Below are 18,770 nucleotides of genomic sequence, written 5' to 3'. Positions count from 1 at the left end.
CCACTCTCACAGAAGTCAAACTTAAAAAGAATGATAAAATGTAATAATGCAAACTAGAAGAACATAGTTGTACATATTTTCTATATCTGTGATTAGGAAATTGTTATTATAAAAACAATGACTCAGTATAACTAGATGGCGAGCAGCGGGAAATCCCCCCAAAAATCTGATTATTGCTTTGGGTTTCATTAGCATGGTTGAGGCTGAAATGGATATGTCCAAAATTGTCTAACAACAGTGAAAAGTGACTTTACATGTTCTACGTGTTAGGCAGTCCAATTCTATGGATGAGTAGTTGTCATCAACAAAGGACTGGCAAAGTCATATAGGATGGTTCACATGGTGTGGTGAAAAACACTGGACAATACTCAAGTACTGTGCATGGAAACAAGACCTCTCATCATCCGATGGGTGACATACGGATACTACCTTCTTAGAAACAGTTTCCTTCGTCCTACCAATGCAATAAATGTTCTATGTTCTAGAATCTTTGAGGGGAGCTTGCAATGTTTGCAGAGATTAAGGGCCATATTTATGGCCTGGTATACATTGCTCTTGCACCCTGTAATGTGGTGCATGAACAAAACAAACCGAAATTGAGGCTTATAAAGCCGTGCAAGTCCCCCTTGCGTGGCCCTGCATGGCTTCATTAATCTTGAGCAATGTAACGCAGTGTAGATTGCTGTGTTACATCACTCTGCACCAGGGAGGTGTTCCATGGGTGTTGTGTGGGTATTTCCCACACTCCATCCATGTATTTGGACAGCCCTGCGTTTCCCCCAGTGCTGCTGCTAAATTAAGCGGCCTGCACCAAAGCAGGCATCCTTGCATCACAGTGCAAGGGTGTCTGTGTTGAGCGGAGTGATTGTTAATGTGCAGGAAGGTATTTTGAATACTGATTACCTTATTGTGATTTTCTGAGAATCGTAATTAGGTAATTGCTATTTAAACATATGAATCTCCAGGAGTTTCATTTAGCGTTTCCTAATGGCTCGCAAATCAACCTACCTCATTAAATATTCATGAGGTAGGTCGCAATTTGCAACCCATTAGGAAATGCTAAAATCACAGGGATGGTGGCCTGCTGGGCTCAGCAGGCCACCATGTCTATGATTGTTTTTAAATAAAGCAATCTTTTTTTTCAAATGCAGCACGTTTTCCTTAAAGGAAAATGGGGATGCATTAAAAAAAGTTTTAAAAAAAGAATGAAAAGTTTTCTTTAATTTTTTAAGCAGACTGTGGTCTGTGGGACCACTGCCTGCTCTTAAAAAACATTTTCGCATGCATTCACAAAGTGTCCCTTGGCGACCCCTTCCCGATCACAAATGGGTTACAACCTACTTGAAGTATGTGCTAAAATGTGAATGTTTTGGAATCGCATTTCGGTAACAAAACATTCCCACATAACACTGCTTCGGTATTAGGCAGGGACACCCTTGACACGCCACTTCCTAATACTGAATTGGTATGTATGTGCAATTCCAAATTGCTATTCAGTAACATGTTACTGAATTGCAAATTGGAATTCATGTATACCAAATTGATTTTTGCGGTCACAAACAGCCATTTACGACTGCAAAAATGCATGCTACGTATGGCCCCAAGACCTCTTTTTTCTAATTAATAAATTAGAGTATTATCAGAATCAAATTCTGTTCAGCAATGCTTAAGAATCAAACTAGGTGGCATACTAACTGAACCTCTCCACCAGCAAAGCATGTCAATACTGCCTGCCTGCATGTTCTTATTCCCTTGGCATTAAAGAGGGTTTTTTGCAGTAGTCTGCATTAATGTATAAGTTATCCACATAAGCACAGCAGATGTAACACATCCTTTTTTGCTGCCCCACACAGGCGGCAACTAAAAAGTGTTTGTGGGTGTTTCCATGGAGGTAGATGAAACAGGGAAGGGAGGATGCCAAGCCGATACCAACGATATTTATCTAAAGTTTTTTGGCAAACCATACACCTAAATAAGAGTGTGGAGCATTAATAGAGTAGCTGTGCAGAGTGAACTATCTGTGCACCCTTCCCGACAACACTGTTTTGTCCTCAGCTAAAGAAACCCTTTTAAAAACTTTATTGACAAGCTGTTTAAAACTGTTATATGTCCTGGAGGCCTCCCAGATATCCCGAAGGTCCAGTTGGTCTACTGACACTTGCAAATAGTACTTTGCTGCACTGCTGTTTTTGACTAGTAATTCATTCCATAAACAAGCATTTATTGAACCAGGCTCAGCTCTCTTGATCTTATAAAAACTTTTGATATAAGCACCTCTGCATGCAAGTTGCTGCAACTATCATGCAGAATTTCAGTTTTATTTGACAGGTGAGATATAATTTGGTAAGTTACAAATCATTTGCAATGCTCTTGCTACTGGACCGCCTAGCGTGCTAGCGTCCCTGCCCCTCATACATTCACTCTCATAGGTGATAGTTGTAATGAGCTTTGCCTGTATAACCTGAATCAGTGGGGTGAAACTTGGTCCTACAATTGTGGTCTTGTTAAATTGTTTAGATTGTTCAGGGCTACTGCTGTTTCAATTCCTCTTCTTTTAAATGCCTGTTCATGAGCAGGGAAGGTACCTTTTCTGTCTATTATACCCCCAAGTATTTATATTCATTAACTGTTTCTAGTCATCCTGTCAGATGCAAGTAATGTTTTTGATTAATCTTTCTTTGGTTTAACTGCATTGTTATCTAAGTTTATGTTTAACCCATTTTCCACATAATAACTGTAAATAGTATCAAGTAAATGTTAGAGGTCAGCCGGAGTTCAGCTGATGAGCACAAGGTCATCAGCATATCATAAGTTCAAAAGGGCGAGTCCGCCCATCTTTGGGCATGAGAAATAAACTTGTCCAATTCAATTGATAAATCTGACATGAAGAGATTAAACAAAGTCGGGCTAATATTCAGCCTTGACTCAGCCCCTCAGTAGTTGGAATCCTTCATGTCAAATGATCACCAGCTTCACTTGGATCCAAGGATCTATGTAAAAGTATCAACTGAAAGACCAGAATGAATATTTATTTTAGTGAGTTTATCCCACAATTTATTTCTGTCTATATTTGGTCAAAGGCTGAGGAGTAACCAATAAAGCAAACGTATAATGGCAAGTTGGCATCTTTTGCAACACCAATTAGCAAGGAGAGAATTAATATATTTGTAGTAGTACCCATGTTTTTGCAAAAATTTGTTTAATTGAGGGGATGACTCCATTTTCGGCTGTCCAATTTGTTAGTTCTCCTAAAATAAGGCCAGCATAGTATTTAGCATGATTGTCTATTAAGACAACCAGTTTTTATGTTGGAAGATGGTTATCTGGTAAGGGCCGGTAAGTACCTCCACTTAGCAATAGGCCACACCCCGCTATGTCCAGCCAGGGTCTCAATAAATTAATCCCAGGTCAACCCTTGCTAACTTGGCAATGAGCAGTTTGGCTTAATTTAGGAGACAGGCGTGTAAAGCATTTGAAAATAATAAACAGAACAGCAAATAAGTAAAACACAAAACACAACAAAAATCCAAACACCAATTTATAAAAATAGATTATACTTTTAGCTTTGAAATGACACTAAAATGACAAAAATTCAATTAAGGGTTTTTTGGCATATTGAAATTAAATCTGGACTTCTGGTCACACTCGACCAGGGCAAAATTAAATTTGAGGCTTACTGCGATGGAGCCCTACTCAGCTACAGTGAGCAGGAGACCTTGGTTAAAGTTTTACCTTCGGACGTAGGGGCAGATTTAAGAGACCCTAATGCCCCTTTCCACCACATTAGCGTCATTATTTTTGAGCTAATGTGGTTCATCAAGGCCAAAATCGCTGCGCCAAATTTACAAAATGGCGCAATAGATGCATTGTGCCACTTTGTAATTTTTTTTTATACATTATGCCTGCACCAGCCACAATGTATACAAAGGCGGCATTCCCCCGTTAGGGGGGGCGAAGAAATGGTGCAAAGTAATTTAAGAGATTTCTTTGCGTAATTTATTGGCACTTTTAACCCCCACTCAGAGAAGGCATTAAAAGGAGGCACACCATTGTTTACATGGGCTTTAATTTGTTTTTCAGGATTAGCGTCAACATTGTTTATGCTAATTCTGCAAAGCTCTGAACTAGTGTAAAAAAATGTGTCGCTATTTTCCCCAGCTACCCCCACAGTGTGCCACATCTTTTAAACATGGTGCCGTTAGGGGGTGCTAAGGGGCGCAAGAAAAGTAGCGCTGCACTGGGTGCACCACCATTCTTAAATTGGGCCCTGAGTCTTTTTCTTGAAGATTTTCTGGGCCGGAACGAAGTCACAAGTTCAATCTGACCTCCCTGGAGCCCTCTTCAGATTTACGTTGCAGGAGACCTTGGTTAAGGATTCTACATTCTGACTTAGATGATTTTTTGTGACTGAAATCTTTGTCCGGGTCCAACTTGATATTAAAGCCGACCTGATCCACTGATCACGAAGCCGCGTTCAACTTTTTACATTCTGAGTTAGAAACTTTTTGGAGCTTTTTTTCTCTGACGTCGGAAGAACCTCTACAGTAAGTCGATTACACGTCATTGGATTACCTTCCCATGAGCCCCTTGAAAACTCCTGGAATAAACCTGCAAATCAGACCAGGTTGCAGTCGATGTAAGCCGTCTTGGCTCATGTAGGGTCTGTCCACTTATGGAGCTTTTTTACAAACTTGCTCCAAACTTCTCCAAACTTTTTAATCTTCTTCCAGAAGTTTCTTTAAGGTTCTTTAGGAGTCTGCAACTCACTCCAAGGTTCCAGAAGATCTGAGCTGCTTCTTGAGGGTTAGGACTCCAACTCCCAAAATGAACCTGGCTCAGATCCAAAAATGACCACTGGTCAGTGGTCGGCTGGTCAGTTTCTTCAGGGCTTGATGCAGGGCACTCTCGTCAGCTATTTTCTACCTGGCGCAAACAGGGAGTCCCTTCTGGAAGCAGTAGAAGTCAGGCAAAGTATTTTTTGTGGTGAAGCCTAAGTGTGCAGCTGGTGCTGTCCTTCTGCGTGCAGTGTCCAGGTGCAGACCAGGGGTCCAGAAGGGCAGCCCTTCTTTTTCTTATCTTGTTCCTGGTAGGGATCTGAGTTGGGGTGCAGCTCTGCCAGTTTTATCTTTCTCCTGGGGGTGGAAAGCAGATGGGACTCTGTCCAATCATGTGCAGGCCACCAACCTTTTGAATGACCACTTCCTGGGAAGTGTGGCAAAAATCAATCCCAAGGACAACATTCTTCAAAGATCCAATGTGGTAAAAAATCAATCTCATGGGTTAGGTCAGGCTGAGCCCACCCATTGGTGTGGCTAAGTTTTCCTTAGCCTACCCCTTTCCCATCTCTTAATCTAATCAGGGGGCACCTGGCTGTCTGGGTTTGCAGGAAAAGCAGGAAGGTACAGTTGCTGTCCCAAATGTCCTTCTCTCCTTTGAAGACCAGTTTAGCTGTTCTCTCCCCCCCGCATCCTAATCCACTATCTGCTGAGGCAGATCTCCTCCCTCCTGATGCTTCCTTTAAGTGAGCGCAGGCCATTTCACACCTCATCAAGGCAGTCTGGCTCAGGCTGCCGGAGACTGACCAATCTAAGAAGGGCACTACGGGGCTGAAGTTGGTAACTTTTAGGAAGAGTTATAAAACTCTTTCTAGGTACAAGTTATCTTAAATTCAACAGTGGCAGGTTGTTGGATTTAGTATAACTTTGGATTTGATACTTAACGTGCCAGATTTAGTTCCTCCTTATTGAAAATAAGACCTTTTAAAAAGTCACTCCATGCTAGCCTATGGAACCCATTCACTACAATAGGGAAAAGCAATCTTAGCTATATTTCCCTCACCAGGGCTTATAAAACATTTTTATAAACTCCCTGCTTACAGTTACACTGCACCCATCCCTGAGGGCACCTAGGGTACACCTTTGGGGTGACATATGTAAAATTAAGGGAGCTTAGAGCTTTAGAAGTACTTTCAATTCCAAAGTCGAATTTGGGGTTAAATTAAACTTAAAAGCACTAAACAAGGCAGACCTGCCTTTAAAATGCCACTAGGTACCACTGGATACCACAACAGTGCACCCATGGGTGCACTACCTATGCCGGGGTCCCGAAAACTACATGCTCCACCATATACCAGGGACTTATAGGTAGGTTGATACAGCCAATTATAATCAGCCTAATGTGCATAAACCATTTAACACAGAGCACTGGCCCTGGGATTGGAGCAGTCACAGTAGCCACCAGTATCTGTCCAAACATTTTTGGTGGAGTCCAGAGCAAAAAGGAGGAGTTTCCTAAACTGTAGTTTCTTGGCTCATTCTTGTCACCTTTCTTGAAGATTGGAGAAATTATTAACTCCCGCCAAGAGCCTGGAATTATTTCTGTTTCAATACTTCTGCCCAGTGACCCGGGTTTAATTTAAATAGGACCGAGGGATCCCATTTGGACCCAGCGCTCCCTTCCTTTTGCCTTTAGCTCTCCTATTTTTGATCTGTTCAGCCATAATTGTGAATGTCTGTGCAAAATTTCAATTTTAAATATTTTCTTCAACCAGGTAGTCTACTCTCTCCTCTTCATGTACATGAATTGGAGATTCTGCGTTGAAATGGTGCCTGAGAAAATTAACCTAGGCCTTGTCTGTCAAATGAGAGCTAACTCCATGGACTGTGGATTCTGTAGTCTGTTTACTGTTTGTCAGAATCTTGCACTGTTGTTACTTTTTATGTCATGAAGTAGGTTGACCCAAAATAACTCTTCTGATTCTTTTTATGATTGCCACATTATTTTCAGTTATAAATACTTTATTTCAGCTAAATGCCATAAAAGCAATAGTTGCAAAACTACAAAATGGATAAATGTATTCATTTTCCTAAATTTTTAAATACATCAATACATTTCACAGGTTAAAAGCAGCGATCTAAATAACTCATAATGCCTTCTAGTCCAAGGTCCTCTGCACATTGCAAGGGTAGGGATTCTCTCCTTACTATACTCTTAAGCCCATAAAAATGATAGATCATAAATTACTATGAAGTGAAAAGATCCATACAGTTCTATGAATTATAAATACAACAGTAATTTCACAATTGAAACAATGATCTAGATGACCATCCTCTTAAGCCCATCAAGATTCACTTGTGTGGGGAGCCGTTGAAGAATTCATTTTTTATCTGAGTTTCCATGCCCACTGTAGAAAACCTTGAGACTGCACATCCAATAACGTCCCATTCTTCAGGTTTCATAACCCTCATAATCTCCCAATAATTTCTAGCACCCGTAGCTCTACATAGAGGTAATATCCATCCTTTGCACATTTGCTCATATAACAGACAAAAGAAGTGTAGTTCAGTCTGACTTTTTTTAAGAGAGCACTAGGCAGACATATTTATGGCCTTATCCCATTTGACCATATAACATCTCAACAGCAACACCCCACATCTAAACAAGATGCAAAGCCACTTTGCCTTGGGAGCCAGTATTCTATCAAGGTAGGGTTCAAAGCGCGGTGTACATTTGTGCAATAGAAACTGAGCAGATATACTTCCTTCTGATGAGTCCAAGATCTTAAACGTACATTCTGCCAGCATTGTTATTCCAGTTTCTGACTGTCGCCTCTTCTAATTGAGCCAGGGTCATCCCACAATTCGCCCTTGTTGACTAGTTTGCTTAGATTTTATACATATTTTAGGGAGGGATTTTGTGTTTGGGGATCTAAAGCTACTAGTTCTGCAAAAGAATCCCTATATGGGGAAAGTTCCCCTTATGAGCATACCCTGATCCAATACAGAAGAGGTTTCAGAGAAATTATTTGTCGAATACTATTGAGGCCTAATTCATACATTAAAGGAAGAAGGGGTGCACTTTGGGGAAGGTTAAAAATGGCCACAATAAACTTGTTCTCCATTTGCTGTAATACTTTTGCTTTGAGTATCCCCAGATTTCTGCCCCTTAAATAGAAGTGGTGCAGCTGCAGCTTTATATACTTTTTAAGCTGGCAACATCGGACCCCCATCTAGTGCCTTATATTTTCTGGCTATGGTCATTGATCAACAGTAGAGTATGGTCTTACTTTTCTTCTATTGGAGCCCCCATTTCATTGTTTCAGAGAGCCTTACCCCCAAATAATCAAAGTTCCAATCTAACCCCACCTATTTTCATATTACCTCTAAAGGATCGATGTGGGTTTATCACCATAAACTTTGATTTTGTAGGATTGAGCTCTAGGTCCCTTTCCATACAAAAGTCAGTGAAGGAGTTCAGCTCTCGCTGAAGGCCCATTGGCGTACTCGATATGAGGAGGGTGTCATCTGCAAACATAAGAAATGGGACAAATGATCCCGCAAGTTGAGGTGCATCATGTTCACATTTAGTGACAACTTACTGTTACATTCATATAGAGACTGAACAATGTTGCCACAAGGACACACCCTTGTCTAACTCATCTACTAATGAGTATCTTAGCTGTAAGGTTCCTTCTCCTGTTCCATCTGACCCTTGTATACGTATCCTTATGTAATGTTCTCAATATTAATACGAGGTCCTTAGGTGTCCAGTATGATTCCAAAACCTCCCAAAGTTTGTCCCTCAGGACGAAATCAAAAGCCGCTCGGTGATCTAGAAAAGTTATTTAAAGATAAAGATGATCCGGCTTCAAAGTAATATACTTTCAGCATAATATTATTAAACGAAAGACCTGGTCTGATGTACAATCACTTGCCCTGGACATCTTCAAGGATTATGTTATCATTAAGCCAGGATTGGATCACCACCTGCCTACAGAATATTTTCTGGCTTGTGTCTATTAGGCTTATGGGCCTATAATTAGAATGTTCATCTCTATTCCCTTTTTAATATATGGGGATTATAACTGCTCCTTGCCAAGATGGTGGGATCCCCGTTCCCTTCAATATGGAATTGCTGAAGGTGTTAATAAGCAGAGCCCCGAATTCAAGCTGGGGAATATAAAGATTGCCAGAGATACCATATAGCCCAGGTGCCTTTTTTCTTTTGACCTGTTTCATAGCATTACGGTTTCTGCTAGAGTAAATCTTGCTAATGCGTTTTCTATACTCTCCAATATACTATCAAATAGAACAATGTCATCACTACTTCTGTCCAAGCCTTTATCATGGATCACAGCAGTTTCCCTTATTCCCTTCTCCTTCACTGCATAGAGACTCTCAAAATGGGTCTGGAGCATGTCAACCTTAAATACTGGATTCAAATTTTGATTCTCAAAGGGGGTTGATTCCATCTTAAGACTTAGAGCATGATGGTCACTATCCGTTCTTAACACAATTTTCATGTCTATTAAAGAAGGCCATAGGAGCAGATCCATAAAGATACAGGCCCTCATTTTGAACCTGGTGGTCTTTTGACCGCCAGGATAAATGTTGCAATCCCACTGCCAACAGGCTGGCGGTGCAGCCACATCTCCACACATACCACCATGGCGGTTGGACCCGCAGGGCCGGAGATGATCACCTCTGACCCAGCGGTCCACAGAGGACCGCTGGTGGTATTAGGAGCCGGCTTTCCGCCATGCTTTCTCCGGCGGTAGCACTGTCACGAAAACCATGGCAGAAAGGCTACCGGTGACAGGGAATTTCTTCCTTGTCACCAGCAGACGACTCACCCACCCACCCCAAGCAAGCAATAGAAACCCCCGCCCCCTTTACCTACAGCTCCCCCCTCTGCCCAGCCCTCTTCAGCCACAGCACCCACCTCCCCTCACCCCCACCCGCATACATGCACACAGACACCCACACGAACCACGCCTATACCCATTCACCTACACTTACAGACACGCATTCACTCACACACATACAAACATGCATTCACAACATTCATACATGCACTCACTCACACACATCCAGACACACATTCACCATGACACTCATTCATACATTCAAGCATGCATACTCACACCCATCCAAACATGAATACTCAGAATCAAACACACATTCACCACAACACTTGCATACACATATGCATACACACTTACATGCAGACACGCACTCACTTCAACATTTGAACATGCATACAACCACGAATACACACATTCATGCACACATGCAGATACCACACACTGATATACGCACACACAACACACCAGGCCCTCCCACACCCCTCCCCTGTCGGGCGATCACCTTACCTGTTCCCGGGGGAAGGTCGTCCGTCAGGGAACAGGAAGGGGAGCTTCCACCACTGACAGCACCCCCCCAGAAGGACACCGCCAGGCTGTATTTTGGCCCATAATACGGCTGGCGGTGTCCTACTGGCGGGGCGGGCGGGAGGATGAGATCAACTTTAAGCTCCCAGTGGCATGGAGAAAATGATGGCAGCTCCTGCCGCAAGTTACCTGGGCCTTGTGGCCCTGGCCCCCTCGTGTTCAGCAAAGCAGGAGGATGAGATCAACTTTAAGCTCCCAGTGGTGCGGAAACAATGACAGAGGCTCCTGACGCAAATTACCTGGGCCTTGTGGTCCCGGCCTCCTCATCTCCCACAACATCTTTTTCTCAGCAACTTTTAATTTGTGGTGATCTATTTAATGCTTAAAGTTTGAATTTGTCTATTTTGTACAAAATGACAACGCTATTGCTAATCTGATTTGTCCTGGAAGGTTCTTGCTGCAAGGCTTTTCTTGTATCATCAATCATGGCCTCCATTTGCTGAGTTGGCTTCTCCCAATGATTTATTGAAGTTTTCCTAGGTAGTTGTTACTTTTGGGCCTGCGATTCACTCTTCTTCCCAAAGAATCTTCGCCACAGACAGCAGTCAGTGTGGATGATAAGTTTTACAATTAATCCTTTTATTGTTTACTGTATAAATTGAGCTAGAGTCCTCCACTGGTAGTTTTAAGTCAATGCCTTGAACTCTCATTTTGATTTCTTGTGGGAGATGGTCACGGTTATCTTTTGTTCCACAATGAAAATCTGCAATTTTGCCAATCAAAGGAAGAGTTACAAAAGAGTACTTTATTATGGTTCTGGCAGACACGTTTTAAAAGGATGCTGCAAGAGGGCGATCTCCCAGGTAGCGTCCATTTAATGCACAAAACCTTAGGTGTTCCAAATCTCTCGGTAGTTTTTTGGAGGCAAATTTGGTTTGCTTTCCCCTCTTGCTTCTTTCCTGGAATGGAATGTTCCATGTAGGAAAATGCTCTTCCATGAAGTAATCATCTTCCGGTGGCCCCAGCAAGTGCATGTTGAAGTCACCTGCTAATACACAGTTTGACGAATGCTCCTCCGTTTGTAGCCATGTTAATTCCTCCCCCAGCAGTGTCATTTCATTAATCTTTTCATGTGGGTGGAGGTACACGTTTATAAACACCAGGTGTAAATAATTATTAATACTTATTATGCCCACTCTGAGTGATTGTAGGGCATTTGTGGAAGCTGCTTTTGTATCCAGCATCTTGGCTGCGTAAATGCTCTTTGTTGAAGTATAAATTGCAAACCCATCTTTTAAATGTCAGAATTTTGCCTTTTTGCCGATGGGAGGTGATGGGGTTCTGAATCCTTTTAGATGAAACAATTGTTCTTGCCAAGTCTCTTGTAGAAATATGAGATCAAAGTTACTAATATAGCAGTAGCTGAGGGTCCCTTGTTTTACTTACAAGGCCATTTATGTTCCAATAGGATAATCGCAAAAAGGTATTATCAATTAGTGACTTTTTTCTTCCAAGTCAGCACTAATACTCCAAATATTCATTATTCTAGCTCGCCAACTCCAGTCATCAGGTGTTGAAGTGCCAGTCCTGGCTTTCCTTGCCTCCAGCCCTCACTTCACTCCCTATATACTGGAGATGTACTGCAAGTCCCTCTAAGTATGGATTGTGTCTTCGTGGCGATGTTCCTGCCTGGCTGCTCATGGCATTTTAGAAGCAGGGGTCCAGGATAAGGATGTGAAAGGAATATTGGCCTTTAGTTATGTGCACTTTATGTCAGGCATGTATTCCTTTTTCTCTCCACATCTTGTCCATCTTAAACCTTATTTCTTTCCTCTGCAGCACCCTCTTTTCACTCTCTCCTGAAAGCACTTCTACAATTTTACTTCTCTTCCTCACCCAAACATAAACTGCGCTCACTCCCATGTAAGCACTTTGTTTTTTTTAACTTTAGCCTTGTCAATATTTTGACAACCGTGAACCCCTTTCACACACATTTACACTAAATTTCAGTTGCATCTGCAATACAAGAACATTGCTTTGTGTGCTCTTCAGAGAGGCCAGCCCACTGACAGGCACTGTGAGAAACTTGCACAGCCTTCAGCCTCAGCAAACAGACTCTAAATCCTAGAACAAAATGAACACCTGCTGCGACTCAGTTGAAAGTATTCACTGTATCAGAGTAATAAGATAAACAAAAACACATAGGGGCATATTTATACTCTGTTTGCGCCGAATTTGCGTCGTTTTTTTCGAAGCAAATTTGACGCAAAACGAACTCCATATTTATACTTTGGCGTTAGACGCGTCTAGCGCCAAAGTTCATGGAGTTAGCGTCATTTTTTGGCGTGAGCACCTTCCTTGCGTTAATGAGATGCAAGGTAGGCGTTCCCGTGTTAAAAAATGACTCCCAGGCATGTGCGTGGTATTTATACTCCCGGGCAAAAATGACGCCCTGGAGTGGGCGGGGCAAAAAACCCCGCATTTGCGCCTCTTTTTAACGCCTGGGTCAGGGCAGGCGTTAAGGGACCTGTGGGCTCAGAATGAGCACAGAGGTGCCCTCCCCTGCCACCCCAGGAGGACACCCAAGGATGGAGGGACCCATCCCAGGGAAGAAAAGGTAAGTTGTGGTAAGTATTTTTTAATTTTTTTTTTGTGGCATAGGGGGGCCTGATTTGTGCCCCCCTACATGCCACTATGCCCAATGACCATGCCCAGGGGACATAAGTCACCTGGGCATGGCCATTGGGCAAGGGGGCATGACTCCTGTCTTTGCTAAGACAGGAGTCATGTTAATGGCGTATGGGCGCCCAAAAAAAATGGTGCAAATCGGGTTAAGACGATTTTTTTGCCTCAGCCTGACTTGCCCCATTTTGGAACGCCCAAACGCCATTTTTCCCTACGCCGGCGCTGCCTGGTGTACGTCGTTTTTTTGCACGCACACCTGGCAGCGCCGGTCGGCTAACGCCGGCTAACGCCATTCAATAAATACGGCGCCCGCATGGCGCTTCAGAATGGCGTTAGCCGGCGCTAATTTTTTTGGCGCAAAACTGCGTTAGCGCAGTTTTGCGTCAAAAAGTATAAATATGGCCCGTAGAATCACAACGTGAAAGGAATAGCTTACACTCTTAGATAATTCAATACTAAATAAAATGTGTGATAGAGAAACAGGAACTAAATCGCTGACATGCATTACCCTAACATTTTTAACCCCTTCTCTGCCAGGCCTTTTCCCACTCCTGTGCCGAGCCTTGTTTTGGCTATTTGGGGCAGTTTGCGCTTATGCCCTCATAACTTTTTGTTCACATAAGCTACCCATTCCAAATTTGCGTCCTTTTTTTCCAACATCCTAGGGATTCTAGAGGTACCCAGACTTTGTGGGTTCCCCTGAAAGAGACCAGGAAATTAGCCAAAATACAGTGAAAATTCAGTTTTTTTTAAAAAAAAAATGGGAAAAAGGGCTGCAGAAGGAAGCTTGTGGTTTTTTTCCCTGAAAATGGCATCAACAAAGGGTTTGCGGTGGCAAGATCACCACCTTCCCAGCTTTCAGGAACAGGCAGACTTGAATTGGAAAATCCAATTTTTCAATACAATTTTGACATTTTAATGGGACATACCCCATTTTTACTATTTTATGTGCTTTCAGCTGCCTTCCAGTTAGTGACCAAAATGGGTAAGAAACTAATGCTGGATCCCAGATATCTGAACATTTCTAAAAAGTAGACAACATTCTGAATTGAGCAAGGGGTCATTTGTGTAGATCCTACAAGTGTTTCCTACAGAAAATAACAGCTGAAATAAAAGAATATTGAAATTGAGGTGAAAAAAACAGCAATTTTTCTCCACGTTTTACTCTGTAACTTTTTCCTGCGATGTCAGATTTTTTAAAGCAATATACCGTTACGTCAGCTGGACTCTTCTGGTTGCAGGGATATATAGGGCTTGTAGGTTCATCAAGAACTCTAGGTACCCAGAGCCAATAAATGAGCTGCATCTTGCAGTATGTTTTCATACTATACCGGGTATACAGCAATTCATTTGCTGAAATATAAAAAGTGAAAAATAGGTATCAAGAAGACCTTTGTATTTCCAAAATGGCCACAAGAAAAGGTGTTGAGAAGCAGTGGTTATCTGCACATCTCTGAATTCCGGGGTGCCCATACTAGCATGTGAATTACAGGGCATTTCCCAAATAGATGTCTTTTTTACACACTGCCTTACATTTGGAAGGAAAAACTGTAGAGAAAGACAAGGGGCAATAACACTTGGTTTGCTATTCTGTGTTCCCTCAAGTCTCCGATAAAAATGGTACCTCACTTGTGTGGGTAGGCCTAGCGCCCATGAAAGGAAATGGCTCAAAACACAATGTGGACGCATCACATTTTTTCACAGAAAACAGAGGTGTTTTTTGCAAAGTGCCTACCTGTGGATTTTGGCCTCTAGCTCAGTCAGCACCTGGGGAAACCTAGCAAACCAGCGCATTTTTAAAAACTAGACACCTAGAGGAATCCAAGATGGGGTGACTTGTGGGGATCTGACCAGGTTCTGTTACCCAGAATCCTGTGCAAACCTCAAAATTTGACCAAAAAAACACCTTTTCCTCTCGTTTTGGTGAAAGTGCTGGAATCTGAGTGGAGCCACAAATTTCCTTCCACCCAGCGTTCCCCCAAGTCTCCCGATAAAAATAGTACCTCACTTGTGTGGGTAGGCCTAGCGCCACAAAAGGAATTGGCCCAAAACACAACGTGGACACATCAAATTTTTTCACAGAAAACAGGGGTGTTTTTTACAAAGTGCCTACCTGTGGATTTTGGCCTCTAGCTCAGCCGGCACCTGGGGAAACTTAGCAAACCAGCATATGTTTGAAAACTAGACACTTAGGGGAATCCAAGATGGGGTGACTTGTGGGGCTCTGACCAGGTTCTGTTACCCAGAATCCTTTGCAAACCTCAAAATGTGGCCAAAAAAACACTTTTTCCTCTCATTTCGGTGACAGAGAGTTCTGGAATCTGAGAGGAGCCACAAATTTCCTTCCACCCAGTGTTCCCCCAAGTCTCCTGATAAAAATGGTACCTCACTTGTGTGGGTAGGCCTAGCGCCCACGAAAGGAAATGGCTCAAAGCACAACGTGGACACATCAAAATTATCAAATACAAAACTACCTATTTTTGCAGGGGGGCGCCTCCGTTTTTGGTCCGGGGCTCAGCAGCCTTCTAGGGGAAACCTACCAAACCCAGACATTTCTGAAAACTAGACACCCGAGGGAGTCCAGTGAGTTGTGACTTACGTGGATCCCCCAATGTTTTCTTACCCAGAATCCTAAGCAAACCTCAAATTTAGCTAAAAAATCAAATTTTTCTCACATTTCTGTGTGGTATCACCGCACTGGGACACATTTCATACCACCCATTGTTCCCCTCAGTCTCCCGGTAAAAATGATACCTCATTAGTGTAGGTGGGCCAAGTGCTTGTGAAAGGGAAGAACCAGAAACATGTTGATATTGAAGGGGTACTAAGGGGGTCCAAAAGGGCAGTTTGCAAAAAATCATTTTTAGGCTGACAAGTGCAGCAGAATTTTTTTCGGTATAGATGAGACAATGCTGGCTGGTAGGAATTTTGTGGATTTCTGCAGATTCCGGAAGGTTCCATCACAAAAACGTGGGGAAAATGTGTGATTTCCAGCAAAGTTTAACGTTTGCAGGGGATTGTTGGTACAAAAATGGTGCGGGTGCATGTGAAACACACCAGTCTGGAATCACCCAGATGTTTAGTTTTCAGATGTGTCTAGGTCTTGTGGTTTTTTCTACATGGCAGCGTCCCAAAGTCCATAAAGTGCAGCCCTCACCATTCCAAGTGGGACGATTTTGAGAATAAGGCAAGTTCTCATGGCCCAAATGTAAAACTAAAACCCAAAATAATCAAATGCCTTCTTGCTTGCTGTGGGATAAGATGTTTTAGAGTGCGAGGGAGAGCTGAAAGACTGTTACCCCCTTCAGTTGAGGTGGGGGCGTAACCAGGCCCATTCTGGTTGGTAGCCACCCCTCCAATATATATATATTTTTTTAATTCCCTGGCATCTAGTAGACTTTCTGCCCCCCCCCGGTGTGGATCAGGGGTAATGCCCCATCTTCCCACTAGTGTGCAGAACAACTTTGGCCCCATTTATTTGGGGTGGGGTATGGCCATACCCCCACCCTCCTATATAAAACTTCCCTGCCTCTTGTGGGCTTTCTTCCCCCCCTTGGGGCAGATGGGCCTTCCAAAAATAGGCCCATCTGCCCCCAATGGGGGGCAGATATGGCCAACAGTAATGTGCTCCCATGGGGAGCGACCCTAACCCAAGGGGCTGCCTCCCTAAAGAAAACACACGCATACACACACAACAATCCCTGATGCCTAAGTGGTTTCTGCCCCCATGGGGGCAGATCGGCCTAATAACAATAGGCCAATCTGCCCCCTGGGGGGGCAGAAATGGCCTGAAATAAATGTGCCCCCCCGGGGAGCGACCCTTGCCTACGGGGTCTCTCCCCTTGCATGACATTGGCGCAAAAAAAAAGATCCCCGGTGCTTAGTGGTTTCTGCCCCCTTTGGGGGCAGATTGACCTAAAATCGGCTGATCTGCCCCCAAAGGTGGCAGAAATGGCCTAAATACAATTTTCCCCTCCAGCGGAGCGACCCTTGCCTCAGGGGTCGCTCACCATCTGTAAAACAACAACAACAACAACAAACAAAAACTTCCCCGGTGCCTAGTGGTTTCTGCCCTCCTTGGGGGCAGATCGGCCCAGGAGGGCAGAAATGGCCTAAAATATACCAGGGGAATGACCCTTGCCTAAGGGGCCGCTCCCCTTGCGTGAAATTCACACAAAAAAAAAAACTCCCTAGTGTTTAGTGGTTTCTGTCCCCCTTGGGGGCAGATTGGCCTCATAAAAATAGGCCAATCTGCCCCCAAGGGGGGCAGAAATGGCCTAAATGTAATTTGCCCTCTAGGGGAGCGACCCTTGCCTAAGGGGTCGCTCCCCGCCTCTAAAAACAAAAAACAAACAAAAACAAAACAAACAAAAAAAAAGATCCCTAGTGCCTAGAGGTTTCTTCCCCCCTGGGGGCAGATCGGCCTAATAATAGGCCTGGGGGCAGAAAAGGCCTTGCTCAAGGGGTCGCTCCCTTATGCCAATTTCTTAATAGAAAATAAATCCCTGGTGTCTAGTGGGCGTTTCAAATGCCGGATTGCTTTACAATCCGGCTTTTGAAACGCTCCGAGAGACTTCAAAGGGAAGGAAATTCATTTCCTTACCTTTGAAGCCTCTCTGGCCTCCTCCACATGATCGGAAGAGAAATACTTTGCATTTCTCTTCCGATCGCGCTGGAAGCTGAGCTTCCAGCGCGATGGAGGAAGCCTCTCTGGGGGGTGGGGGGGTCGTGGTGGAAGGGATTCCCCTTCCATCCATGAGCGGGGGGGTGTGGGTGGGGGGTCCATGGGGGAAGCGATGGCGCTGCCCCCGGTTTCGCAGTGCAGGACGAGGTGATCTTGTCCAAGGCTTCCCGGAACTGGTGCCTTGGACGAAATCACCTTGTCCAAGGCACCCAAGCAGTTAACATTCATTGCTCTGAAATCAGTGTTTTTGGCATGAATACGGGGCCCTTAAGCATAAGTATGGGCATGAGTAGGGCCATATTCATGGGTATAGGACCCCCCATTTCATTGTCTGTTTTAGTACCATATGACAAAGCCAGATCCACAGAATTACACAAGCACAAACATCTCTCATGCTACAGTGTCTGTCTTTAAAATCAAAACATGTCCAGAGTGGGGATAGAACATTCTAGAGCCATTGTGATGATCAATCTAAATAAATAGGGACCTTAATAAGCACCAAGTATGCACACCATACTCTAGGCATGCAAACTCACAGCATTTTTTGTTTTTTGACATTTGTTGGTATTCCTCAAATCAGGACATTTTACGCACATATTTCTCCCTTTGCACTTGAGTCCCTCAAACACTGAGGTTATTTGGGTCAATTTCACCAGGGAACAAAAACCTGTATGATTTAATGATCAATTTCACCAGGGGAACAAATAAAGCACATCCGCTTCTAAAGGGCCCACGACCTACAGCCCTGACATGGGGTGTCACAGTAGGAAAGGCCAGCATGATCAGGCATGTCAGCACAATCTACCTAATGCAATTTAATCACTGACACCATTACTGATGACACGGTGCTAAACCACACTCACTATGATGGCATCCCATCCTACCTTATGACGAGAGTGGGATCTATGTCTGTGAATGACATCTGACCACATGCAGAAATGCAATGTCCAATACTGTGACGCCAGCAGCGTCACTGGCAAGCAGTTGAAATCACCAAAGACTTCCATGGCACAGAAGAAGTTTAGAAAGGTAAGCTCTGCATCGTGCATCACATCACAGAAAGTGATTTACTGTGTAGCTTACTGCTCTTTTTTCAGAGTGAGGTGGGACAAGCAGCTTGGGACAGGCAGCCCACACATAAATACTTTGATTTATTTAGAGATATGATCTGAGGTTGTTTCATTGAATAAACTGAGTATTTCATAATTTTTTGCAGAAATGATGTAGGAATTT

Source organism: Pleurodeles waltl, chromosome 4_2 (genome assembly GCF_031143425.1).
Source record: "Pleurodeles waltl isolate 20211129_DDA chromosome 4_2, aPleWal1.hap1.20221129, whole genome shotgun sequence".
In the NCBI taxonomy this organism is placed as follows: domain Eukaryota; kingdom Metazoa; phylum Chordata; class Amphibia; order Caudata; family Salamandridae; genus Pleurodeles; species Pleurodeles waltl.
This window is presented reverse-complemented; position numbering follows the sequence as displayed.